A 13,178-nucleotide genomic window follows, 5' to 3' on the forward strand; every position below is an offset into this window, starting at 1 on the left:
TGATGGAGATAATGAATCCAAGCTGGAAAACACTCTTCAAGATATTATCCAGGAAAACTTCCCAACCTAGCAAGGCAGTCCAATATCCAAGTCCAGGAAATACAGAGAACACCAAAAAGATATTCCTCAAGAAGAGTAACCCGAAGGCACATAATCTTCAGATTCGCCAGGGTTGAAATGAAGGAAAAAATGCTAAGGGTAGCCAGAGAGAAAGGTCGGGTTACTCTCAAAGGGAAGCCCATCAGACTCACAGTGGATCTCTCAGCAGAAACCCTACAAGCCAGAAGAGAGTGGGGCCAAGATTCAACATCCTTAAAGACAAGAACTTTCAACCTAGAATTTCATATCCGCCAAATTAAACTTCATAAGCGAAGGAAAAATAAAATCCTTTACAAACAAGCAATTGCTGAGAGATTTCATCACCACCAGGCCTGCTTTACAACAGCTCCTGAAAGAAGCACTAAACATAGAAAGGAACAACCAGTACCAGCCACTACAAAAACATACCAAATGGTAAAGAGCATCAACACAATGAAGAAACTGCATCAACTAATGGGAAAAACAGTCAGCTAGCATCAAAATGGCAGGATCAAATTCACACATAACAATATTAACCTTAAATGTAAATGAGCTAAACGTCCCAATCAAAAGACACAGACTGGCAAATTGGATAAAAAGCCAAAACCCTTCGGTGTGCTGTATCCAGGAAACACATGTCACATGAAAGGATACACATGGGCTCAAAATAAAGGGATGGAGGAAGATTTACCAAGCAAATGGAGAGCAAAAAAGAAAAAGCAGGAGTTGCAATTCTGGTCTCTGATAAAATAGACTTTAAAGCAACAAAGATCAAGAGACAAAGGAGGACATTACATAATGGTAAAAGGATCAATACAACAAGAAGTGCTAACGATCCTAAATATATACACACCCAATACAGGAGCACCCAGATACATAAGGCAAGTTCTTAATGACTTACAAAGAGACTTCGACTCCCACAGAATGATAGTGGGAGACTTTAACACCCCATTGTCAATATTAGACAGATCAACAAGACAGAAAATTAACAAGGATATTCAGGACTTGAACTCAGACCTGGAACAAGCAAACCTAATAGACATTTACAGAACTCTCCACCCCAAATCCACAGAATATACATTCTTCTCAGCACCACATCACACCTACTCTGAAATTGACCACATAATTGGAAGTAAATCACTCCTCAGCAAATGCAAAAGAATGGAAATCATAACAGTCTCTCAGACCACAGGGCAATCAAGTTAGAACTCAGAGTTCAGCAACTAACTCAGAACCGCACAGCTTCATGGAAACTGAACAACTAGCTCTTGAATGTTGACTGGATAAACAATGAAATGAAGGCAGAAATAAAGATTTTCTTTGAAACCAATGAGAATGAAGATACAACATACTAGAATCTCTGGGACACATTTAAAGCAGTGTCTAGAGGAAAATTAATAGCAATAAATGTCCACATGAGAAGCAAGGAAAGATCTAAAATCGACAAAAATCGACACCCTATTGTCAAAATTGAAAGAGCTAGAGGACCAAGATAAAAAACTGAAAACCTAGCGGAAGACAAGAAATAACTAAGATCAGAGCAGAACTGAAGGAGATAGAGACACAAAAAACCCTTCAAAAAATCAGTAAATCCAGGAGCTGGTTTTTTGAAAAGATCAACAAAATAGACCACTAGTCAGATTAATAAAATAGAAAAGAGAGAATAGTCAAATAGATGCAATAAAAATGATAAAGGGGATATCACCACAGAGTCCACAGAAATACAAACCATCATCAGAGATTATTACAAACAACTCTATGCACATAAACTAGTAAGCCTGGAAGAAATGGATACATTCCTGGACACTTGCATCCTCCCAAACCCAAACCAGGAATAAGTCGAAACCCTGAATAGACCAATAACAAGGGCTGAAGTTCAAGCAGCAATTAATAGCCTATCAAACAAAAAAAGCACAGGTCCAGATGGGTTCATAGCCGAAATTCTACCAGACATACAAACAGGAGCTGGTACCATTCCCTCTGAAACTATTCCAAACAATCCAAAAAGAGGGAATCCTTCCCAAATCATTTTATGAGACCAACATCATCCTGATACCAAAACCCAGCAGAGACTCAACAAGAAAAGAAAACTTCAGGCCAAGATCCATGATGAACACAGATACAAAAATCTTCAATAAAATACTGGCAAACTGATTGCAACAGCACATCAAAAAGCTTATCCACCATGATCAAGTAGGCTTCATCCCGGGGATGCAAAGCTGGTTCAACATACGCAAGTCTATAAATGTAATTCACCACATAAACAGAACCAAAGACAAAACCCACATGATTATCTCAATAGGTGCAGAGAAGGCCTTTGACAAAATTCAACAGCTCTTTATGCTAAAAATTCTCAATAAACTAGGTATTGATGGAATGTATCTCAAAATAATAAAAGCTATTTATGACAAACCCACAGCCAATATCATAGTTAATGGGCAAAAACTGAAAGCATTCCCTTTGAAATCTGGCACTAGACAAGGATGCCCTCTCTCACCATGTCCTTTGTATGGACATGGATCAACCTGGAAACCATCATTCTCAGGAAGCTGATACAAGAACAGAAAATCAAACACTGTATGTTCTCACTCATATGCGAGTGTTGAACAATGAGAACACACGGACACAGGGAGGGGAGCATCACACACTCAGGTCTGTTGCGGGTGCCCATGGAAGAGACAGTGGGAGGTAGGGAGTTGGGGAGGGATAACATAGGGAGAATTGCCAGATACAGGTAATGGGGAGGAAGGCAGTCAACCTCACTGCCATGTGTGTACCTATGCAACAATCCTGCATGTTCTTCACATGTACCCCAAAACCTAAAATGCAATAAAATATTTTTAAAAATTTGTTTTCTTTTTAATTTCATATGTTATATATATTATCTTTATTCAAATGGAAACACAAGAGTATGTTTTTATGTGTTCCTTAAAAATTATTGCAACTGTAAAGCAATGGAGGAGTTTCATTATCTTCTTGAGAATCACTCAAATACTCACTTATTTGAATACCTCAAATACGTATTGCTCACTTATTGCTGAACTGTGATTCAGCAATAACAGTTTTAATAATATCATAGTCTTTGCCTCTGTGATGCATCTCTTTTGTGTGTGGGCTTTTGACAATTTCCAAACAATTTTTATGAATAAAGCTTAATTAATTGATTCCTGAATAATTAAATAGTAAACCATTTATTTTGTTCACAATGTGTTCAGTATTCTTTCATTCAAAATAAATATTTTGCAAACTTCTATTATGTGTCATCACTGTGCTGTATTATAGTTAACCAATGTCTCTCTCAGAGTAACTGAAGTATTTCTGATAAAGGCAGTATTTCCATTCCCTTTATCTTTAATAAAGGAAGTGGTCCCTGATACATAGTATTCTTTCTGTGATTACAGGAATTATTCAACACGAGGACTCTTAAAACTCACTCTAAGGAATAAAGGACTAAAGTCTGAATGAACATACAACTTTTAGCCTTCCGTTTACCACAGGTAGAAACTGCCATTAAGTACTGGAAGAAGGGAAGATGAAAACATGCAAATTAATCAAGTCCAGGATTTCAATTCATTAAAATTAATGCAGAAGTCAGCATATATTAATTAATAAAAATAACAACAATACATTTAATATATTGATCACCTATTCTGTGCTGGGCGTTGTATAAGAATTTTATACACACTATATCTTATTACTCACATAACCCTATGAGGTAGGTATCATTTCTACTACCCTAGAGACAGAGAGAGAGAACAAACTAAAGTGCAGTGAGGTTAAGTCACTTGTCTCATCTCACCCAACCTAGTGGGAGAACTAGGATTTAAAACAAGTTCTGTTTTACTCCAAAACCATGCACTGTGTCTGATTAATTCAATTTTCATAAAAATTTACTTGAGAACATACTAGTCATAGCACTATTGGTTTTCCCAATAGAAAGCAAAGACATAAAACTCTCAGCCTGGTGAAAACATTGTTTTTAAAACTCACATACAAAACCCAATTTTTATAGATTTTTGTCATTTCACTGTATATCATTGAAGTGTTGGTAGCAAAAGCAAGGTAAATTCATAGCCTAGAATGACTGCCTTTATTAGAACCAAATACTGGTTCTAATACACCAAATACTGGTGTGTACCAGGTACACACATGGCAGTGAGGTTGGCTGCCTTCCTCCCCATTACCTGTATCTACCAAATATGGAACACTTGGTAAAGCCAAGTGTTCAGTCACATTCAGATCATTGGGATAGTCATTGCTCCACACCTGACATCATCTCAGGTAGCCTTCTCACATATATAATTGAACTAGTCAAATTAGAAGAGATCAATGAGTTGCCTTTTTTTATTTTTATTTTTTTGAGATGGGGTCTTATTCTGTTGCCCAGGCTGGAGTACAGTGGTGTGATCATGGCTCAGTACAGCCTTGACCTCCTGGGCTCAGAAGATCCTCCCACCTGTCAGCCTCCCAAGTGGCTGGGACTACAGGCATGTGCCTCCATGTCCAGCTAATTTTTATATTTTTTGTAGAGATGGGGTTTCACCCTGTTGCCCAGGCTAGTCTCTGACTCTTGGGCTCAAGTGACCCAACGACCTGGGCCTCCCAAAGTGTTGGGATCACAGATGAGCCACTGTGCCTGGTGATGAATTGCTCTTACTGTTCTAGGCTAAAACAGTACTTCATCTTAGGGAGAAACATTCTGAATCAATGCCAACATGACTGAGAGGGAGTTATGTAATCCTGTCTCCACAAGGATGAGATCTGTTTCCTTTGAACCATATTCAGAGATATCCGATTGCAATCAAAGCAGTCATGTTTTATAATGACCCTACAAATTGCAGAATGGCAAATCCATATTATTAATCAAATCTTCTGAGAATTCTAAATAAATCTTGATATGGTTTGGCTCTGTGTCCTCACCCGAATCTCAGGTTGAATTGTTATTCCCAATATTGTGAAAGGGACCTGTTGGGAGGTGAATGGATCAAGGGGGTAGATTTCCCCCTTGCTGTCCTCATGCTGGTGAGTGAGTTCTCACAAGATCCTATGGTTTAAAACTGTGGCACTTCCACATTCATTCTCACTCTCTCTTTCTCCTTCCACCAAGTAAAGACATGCTTGCTTCCCCTTTGCCATTCTGCCATGACTGTAAGTTTCCTGAGGCCTCCCAGGCATGCTTACTGTACAGCTTGTGGAACTGTGAGTCAATTAAACTTTTCTTCATAAATCACCCAGTCTGAGGTAGTTCCTTATAGCAGTGTGAGAACAAACTAATACATATGTGGTAAATTTTTCCCCCCAACTTTCAACTCTCATTCAGCTAGCAGTAATAGTGCCAGGAAATGCTAACATGTGAACCCAAAAATCATCTAGACTAGCTTGTCTAGAGATGATAACATAAGTGTTTAAAAAATAATTTTCCTGGAGAGAGGATCCAAGATGGCCGAATAGGAACATCTCTGGATCGCAGTTCCCGGCAAAAACGCAGAGGGTGAGTGGTCACCGCATTTCAAGATGCATTTTTACTGCCCACAGACCTCCCAGGTGGAAAAGCACCATGAGTCTCCAGCATGACTGTTTCAGCCAGTGCAACAAGTTTCTGCACAAAAACTGACACAAATCTGGGCGCCATTTCAACTGGATCCTGGAACACCTGGGAGACAGAGTTGCCCATTCAACTGAAAAAAAAAAAGGGGGCTGAAACAGGGAGCCAGGTGATCTGGCTTGGCCAGTCCCACCCCCACAAAGACCAGCAATCTGAAATGCTCTGGACTGAATTTCACAGCAAGCACAGCTGGACCCATGATGGTCCAGCTCTGTGGGGGGAAGCAGACTGCTATTACTAACGAAGCAGTCTGCTATTACTGAGGCAGTCCATTACCGAGGAGTCTGCCATTACCAAGGGAGTCTGCCATTACTGAGGCAGACCGCCATTACCGAGGCAGTTCTAACTATACCTCTATAAACAAAACTGCAAGGATGTTAACACAGCAGCTGGGCAAAGCCCAAGGCAGCTCAGCAATGCCTCTGCTGGCAGACTGTGACTAGGCTAACTCCTTGCTGGGCAGAGCATCTCTGAAAAAAGGCAGCAGCCCATCAGAAACTTATAAAAAAGCCCCACCTTCCCGGGACAGAGCACCTGGGAAAAAAAGGCAGTTATGAGTTCCGCTGCAGTAGACTTAAACGTACCTGCTCAGCAGCCCTGAACAGAACAATGGAGCTCACAGCTCAACACTTGAGCTCCTATAAGGGATAGACTGTCTCAAGCAGCTTCCCAACCCCAATATATCCAAAGAGACACCTCATAAAGGAGAGCTCAGGCAGATATCTGGTGGGTATCCTTCTGGGACAAAGATAGAAGAAACTGGCAACAACTCTTACTGTTCTGCAGCCACTGCAGGTGATTCCCAGGCAAGCAGGGTCTGGAGTCGACCTCCAGCAGTCCTATAGCAGAGGGGCCTGACTTTTAGAAGGAAAACTAAAAAGCAGAGAGATAACTTCATCAGCAACAAAAAGGAAATTCACTCAGAGACCCCATCTGAAAGTCACCAACCACAAAGACCACAGGTAGATAAATCCACAAAGATGGGAAGAAACCAGTGCAAAAAGGATGAAAACACCTGAAACCAGAACGCCTCTCCTCCTCCAAGGGATCACAACTCCTCACCAGCAAGGGAACAAGTCTGGATGGAGAATGAGTCTGATGAATTGACAGAAACAGGCTTCAGAAGGTGGGTAATAACAAACTTCTCTGAGCTAAAGGAAGAAGCTCTAACCCAATGCAAAGAAACTAAGAACCCTGAAAAAAGGTTTGACAAAATGCTAATGAGAATAAACAGCTTAGAGAGGAATATAAATGAATTGATGGAGCTGAAAATCACAACACCAGAACTTCGCAAAGCATACACAAGTTTCAATAGCTGCATTGACCAAGCAGAAGAAAGGAAATCAGAGACTGAAGATCAACTTAATGAAATAAAATGAGAAGGCAAGATTAGAGAAAAAAGAGTAAAAAGAAATGAACAAAACCTCCAAGAAATATGGGATTATGTGAAAAGGCCTAATCTATGTTTGATAGGTGTACCTGAATAAGATGGACAAAATGAATCCAAGCTGGAAAACACTCTTCAGGATATTATGCAGGAGAACTTCCCCAACCTAGCAAGGCAGGCCAATATAAAAGTCCAGGAAATACAGAGAACACCATAAAGATATTCCTCAAGAAGAGCAACCCCAAGGCACATAATCATCAGATTCACCAGGGTTGAAATGAAGGAAAAAATGCTAAGGGCAGACAGAGAAAAAGGGTGGGTTACTCTCAAAGGGAAGCCCATCAGACTCACAGCAGATCTCTCAGCAGAAACCCTATAAGCCAGAAGAGAATAGGGGCCCATATTCAATCAATATCCTTAAAGACAAGAACTTTCAACCTGGTATTTCATATCCACCCAAACTAATCTTCATAGGTGAAGGAGAAATAAAATCCTTTATGAATGAGCAATTGCTCAGAGATTTCATCTCCACCAGGCCTGCCTTACAAGAGCTCCTGAAAGAAGCACTAAACCTAGAAAGGAATGACCAGTACCAGCCACTCCAAAAGCATACCAAGTGGTAAAGAGCATCAACACAATGAATAAACTGCATCAACCAATGGGTAAAACAACCAGTTAGCATCAAAATGGCAGGATCAAATTCACACATAACAATATTAACCTTAAATGTAAATGGGCTGAATGCCCCAATCAAAAGACACAGACTGGAAAATTGGATAAAAAGTCAAAACCCTTCAGTGTGCTGTATCCAGGAAACCCATCTCACATGCAGGGATACACATAGGCTCAAAATAAAGGAATGGAGGAAGATTTACCAAGCAAATGGAGAGCAAAAAAAAGCAGGAGTTGGAATCCTAGACTCTGATAAAATGGACTTTAAAGCAACAAAGATCAAAAGAGACAAAGAAGGGCATTACATATTGGTAAAAGGATCAATGTAACAAGAAGAGCTAACGATCCTAAATATATACGTACCCAATACAGGAGCACCCAGATAAATAAGACTTAGACTCCCGCACAATAATAGTCGGAGACTTTAACACCCCATTGTCAATATTAGACAGATCAACAAGACAGAAAATTAACAAAGATATCCAGGACTTGAACTCAGACCTGGACCAAGCAAACCTAATAGACATTTACAGAACTCTCCACCCCAAATCCACAGAATATACATTCTTCTCTGCACCACATCATACCTACTCTAAAATCGACCACATAATTGGAAGTAAATCACTCCTCAGCAAATGCAAAATAATGAAAATCATAACAGTCTCTCAGCACAGTGCAATCAAATTACAACTCAGGATTCAGAACCACACAACTTCATGGAAACTGAACAACTGGCTCTTGAATGTTGACTGGATAAACAATGAAATGAAGTCAGAAATAAAGATGTTCTTCAAAACCAATGAGAAGGAAGACACAAAATGCCAGAATCTCTGGGACACATTTAAAGCAGTGTCTAGAGGAAAATTTACAGCAATAAATGTCCACATGAGAAGCAAGGTAAGATAAAAAATTGACGCCCTTATCATCAAAACTGAAAGAGCTAGAGAAGCAAGATAAAAAAAACTGAAAACCTAGCAGAAGACAAGAAATAACTAAGATCAGAGCAGAACTGAAGGAGATAGAGACCAAAAAACCCTTCAAAAAATCAATAAATCCAGGAGTTGGTTTTTTGAAAAGATCAACAAAATAGACCGCTAGCCAGATTAACAAAAAAGAAAAGAAAGAAGAATCAAATAGATGCAATAAAAAATGATAAAGGGGATATCACCACAGATTCCACAGAAATACAAACCACCATCGAAGATTACTAGAAACAACTCTATGAACATAAGCCAGTAAACCTGGAAAAAATGGATAAATTCCTGGACACTTGCATCATCACAAGTCTAAACGAGGAAGAAGTTGATACATTGAATAGACCAGTAACAAGGGCTGAAATTGAGGCAGCAATTCATAGTCTACCAACCAAAAAAAGCCCAGATCCAGATGGGTTCACAGACTAATTCTACCAGACATACAAAGAGGAGTAGGTACCACTCCTTCTGGAACTATTTTGAATAATCCAAAAAGAGGGAATCCTTCCCAAATCATTTTCTGAGACCAACATCATCCTGATACCAAAACCCAGCAGAGACTCAACAACAAAAAACTTCAGGCCAATCTCGATGATGAACACAGATGCGAAAATCTTCAATAAAATACTGGCAAACTGATACCAACAGCACATGAAAAAGCTTATCCATCACGATTGAGTAGGCTTCATCCCAAGGATGCAAGGGTGGTTCAACATACACAAGTTTATAAACATAACTCACCAAATAAACAGAACCAAACACAAAAACCACATGATTATCTCAATAGATGCAGAGAAGGCCTTCAACGAAATTTAACAGCCCTTTATGCTAAAAACTCTGAATAAACTAGGTATCAATGGAACATATCTCAAAATAATAAAAGCTATTTATGACAAACCCACAGCCAATATCATACTGAATGGGCAAAAACTGGAATCATTCCCTTTGAAATCTGGCACTAGACAAGGATGCCCTCTCTCACCCCTCCTATTCAATATGGTATTGGACATTTTAGCCAGAGCAATCAGGCAAGAAAAAGAAATGAAAGGGTATTCAATTGGGAAAGGAGGAAGTTAAATTGTCTTTATTTGCAGACGACATAATTGTATATTTAGAAGACCCCATCATTCAGCCCAAAATCTGAAACTGATAAGCAACTTCAGCAAATTCTCAGTATACAAAATCAATGTGCAAAAATCACAGGCATTCCTATACACTAATAACAGACTTAAAGAGAGACAAATCAAGAACGAACTGCCATTCATAATTGCGACAAAGAGAATAAAATACCTAGGAATACAAATACCAAAGAATGTAATGGACGTCTTTAAGGGGAACTACAAACCACTGCTCAAGGATATAAGAGAGGACACAAACAAATGGAGAAACATTCCATGCTCATGGTTAGGAAGAATCAGTATCATGAAAATGGCCATACTGCCCAAAGTAATTAATAGATTCAACATTATCCCCATCAAGCTACCTATGACCCTCTTCACAGAAATGGAAAAAAATCACCTTAAACCTCATATGGAACCAAAAGAGAGATTGCATAGCCAAGTCAATTCTAAGCAGAAAAAAACAAGCTGGAGGCATCACGCTACCTGACTTCAGACTATACTACAAGGCTACAGTAATCAAAACAGCATGGTACTGGTACCAAAACAGAGATATAGACCAACGGAACAGAACAGAGGCCTTGGAGGCAACGCCCCACATCTACAACCATCTGATCTTTGACAAACCTGACAAAAACAAGCAATGGGAAAGGATTCCCTGGTGTTGGGTAAACTGGCTAGCCATGTGCAGAAAGCAGAAAGTGGACCCCTTCCTGACATCTTACAGTAAAATTAACTCCAGATGGATCAAAGACTTAAACATAAGACCTAACACCATAAAGACCCTAGAAGAAAACCTAGGCAAAACCATTCAGCTCATAGGCATAGGCAAGGACATCATGACTAAAACACCAAAAGCAATGGCAACAAAACCCAAAATAGACATATGGGATCTAATTAAACTCCAGAGCTTCTGCACAGCAGAAGAAATAATCAGAGTGAACCGGCAACCAACAGAATGGGAAAAAATCTTTGCAATCTACCCATTTGACAAAGGACTCATATCCAGAGTCTACAAAGAACTAAAACAGTTTTACAAAAAACAAAGAAATAAACCCATTCAAAAGTGGGAGAAAGATATGAACAGACACTTTTCAAAAGAAGACATATATGAGACCAATAAACATGAAAAAATGCTCATAATCACTGGTCATTAGAGAAATGCAAATCAAAACCACATTGAGATACCACCTCACACCAGTTAGAATGGCAATCATTAAAAAATCTGGAGACAACAGATGCTGGAGAGGATGTGGAGAAATAGGAACACTTTTACACTGTTGGTGGGAGTGTAAATTAGTTCAGCCATTGGAAGACAGTGTGGCAATTACTCAAGGACCCAGAAAGAGAAATTCCATTTGACCCAGCGATCCCATTACTGGGTATATAGCCAAAGGATTATAAATTGTTCTAACACACATGCACACGTATGTTCATTGCAGCACTGTTTACAATAGCAAAGACTTGGAACTAACCCAAATGCCTATCGATGATAGACTGGATAGGGAAAATGTGGCACAGATACACCACGGAATACTATGCAGCCATAAAAAATGATGAGTTCGTGTCCTTTGTAGGGACATGGATGAACCTGGAGACCATCATTCTCAGCAAACTGACATAAGAACAGAAAATCAAACACTGCATGTTCTCACTCACAGGCGGGTGTTGAACAGTGAGAACACATGGACAGAGGGAGGGGAGCATCACACACTGAGGTCTGTTGGGGGGGACTAGGGGAGAGACAGTGGGAGGTAAGGAGTTGAGGAGGGATACCATGGGGAGAAATGCCAGATATAGGTGATGGGGATGGATGCAGCAAACCACATTGCCACATATGTACCTATGCAACAATCCTGCATGTTCTTCATATGTACCCCAGAACCTAAACTGCAATTAAAAAAAAAAAATATATATATATATATAAAATACTCCCTTTTTTTTTTTACTGGAAATTACTGTTGCATACCTTAATTGACATGTGAAGGTATATAGAGAGAATATTTATAATGTATACAGTGATAAAGAGTATAAATTGAGCAAACTTATTTACTGAAAAAGAAGAAAAGAAGTCATTTCACTAACACTAAACTTACAGCTGGTTTATTCTGTTTCATTAGCAGCATGAATTATATGAAAGAAAATGTGCTAAGCACCAAGCATGGTAGAACATAAAAAGCTTTGAGTATAGACCTAAGTGCAATTTGCAACCCCAACTTTTGCATTTAGACTGAATGATATGGACAAGTTATTTACATTTTGATTCTCAATTTCCCTGTCTGCAAAATGGCTATGTGAGTATTAAATGAACTAATTCATAGAAAATGTCTATCCAATGCCTCAATATATTAGGTGCTAACAGTGTTATTTTCCTTTCCTTTCTTAGGCTCTGTGAATGAAGGATACAATAGGAAGAAATAACAGAGTAAATTAGACACTGACACTGTCTTCACAGAGCCAACAGGATGTTGAAAATACTAAAAGAAAATAAGCTTTAAATGGCTGGGATGGTAGATTGCAATACTGGCCACAATACTTGCAGCTTCTGACATGCAGAGGTGGAATCTCTGTCTCCATTTCTTGCATTTGGGCTGTCCTTGTCATTTGCTTTGACCAACAGGACATAGTGGACGTTACACTGTGATAGGTTGAGGCTGAACTTGAAGAGGCCTTTCAGATACCAATGTACTGCTCTTGGGAGCCCACCAGCACCATGTGAACCAGCCCAGCCTGCTGGAGGATGAGAGACCACATAAGCAGAGAGGAGTACTCCTAACTGAGGCCCCATTAGTCCAGTCAGCACCAGCCAATAGAGCAGCTGATCACAGAGTATGAGTGAGTTCATCTAAGACTAGAAGAACTGCCTAACAGAATTGTGAGCTAAATAAATGGTTGCTGTTTTAAGCCACTAAATCTGAAGAGGAGGGATTAGCTATGCAACAGATAACATACAAATGTAAGGAGATATGGGTCATGACATTTTTCAATCAAAACACAAAATTATGGGAACAATAGTTTCAAAACAGTTTTGGGGATGATTAGTCATCAATTCCGATAGAATGATGTGGTATAAGAATTGCTACTGCATTAGATTAATGAAAGACGCAAATCTTTCACCGGCGGGAATTCAGGGCTTCATGTGCAAATGATTCTTGGTACCCGGAGGTACAGAGATTAATTTTTCCCAGGAAATATTATTCTGAGGTTTCTATGTTTTTGGAGTTCTGAAACTGTTGTTACATATTATACATGGAAAAAGAAGAAAAAGATGGTAAGGGAAGAAAAGCTGAACAAAATTAGACATTGAAAATAAAATATCTGTAAAAGGAATTTTGGACGATGTT

General features: G+C 39.3%; 1 protein-coding gene across 2 annotated transcripts in view; it reads right to left on the reverse strand.

Annotated features, from left to right (window-relative positions):
- KCNQ5 (potassium voltage-gated channel subfamily Q member 5) overlaps positions 1–13,178 on the reverse strand; it is a 584,724-nt gene that overhangs the window by 69,238 nt on the left and 502,308 nt on the right. The window lies entirely within an intron of this gene.

The sequence above is a fragment of the Aotus nancymaae genome, unplaced genomic scaffold (assembly GCF_030222135.1).
Source record: "Aotus nancymaae isolate 86718 unplaced genomic scaffold, 86718_ANA_hifiasm-v0.15.2.pri h1tg000040l, whole genome shotgun sequence".
NCBI classification, from domain to species: Eukaryota; Metazoa; Chordata; class Mammalia; order Primates; family Aotidae; genus Aotus; species Aotus nancymaae.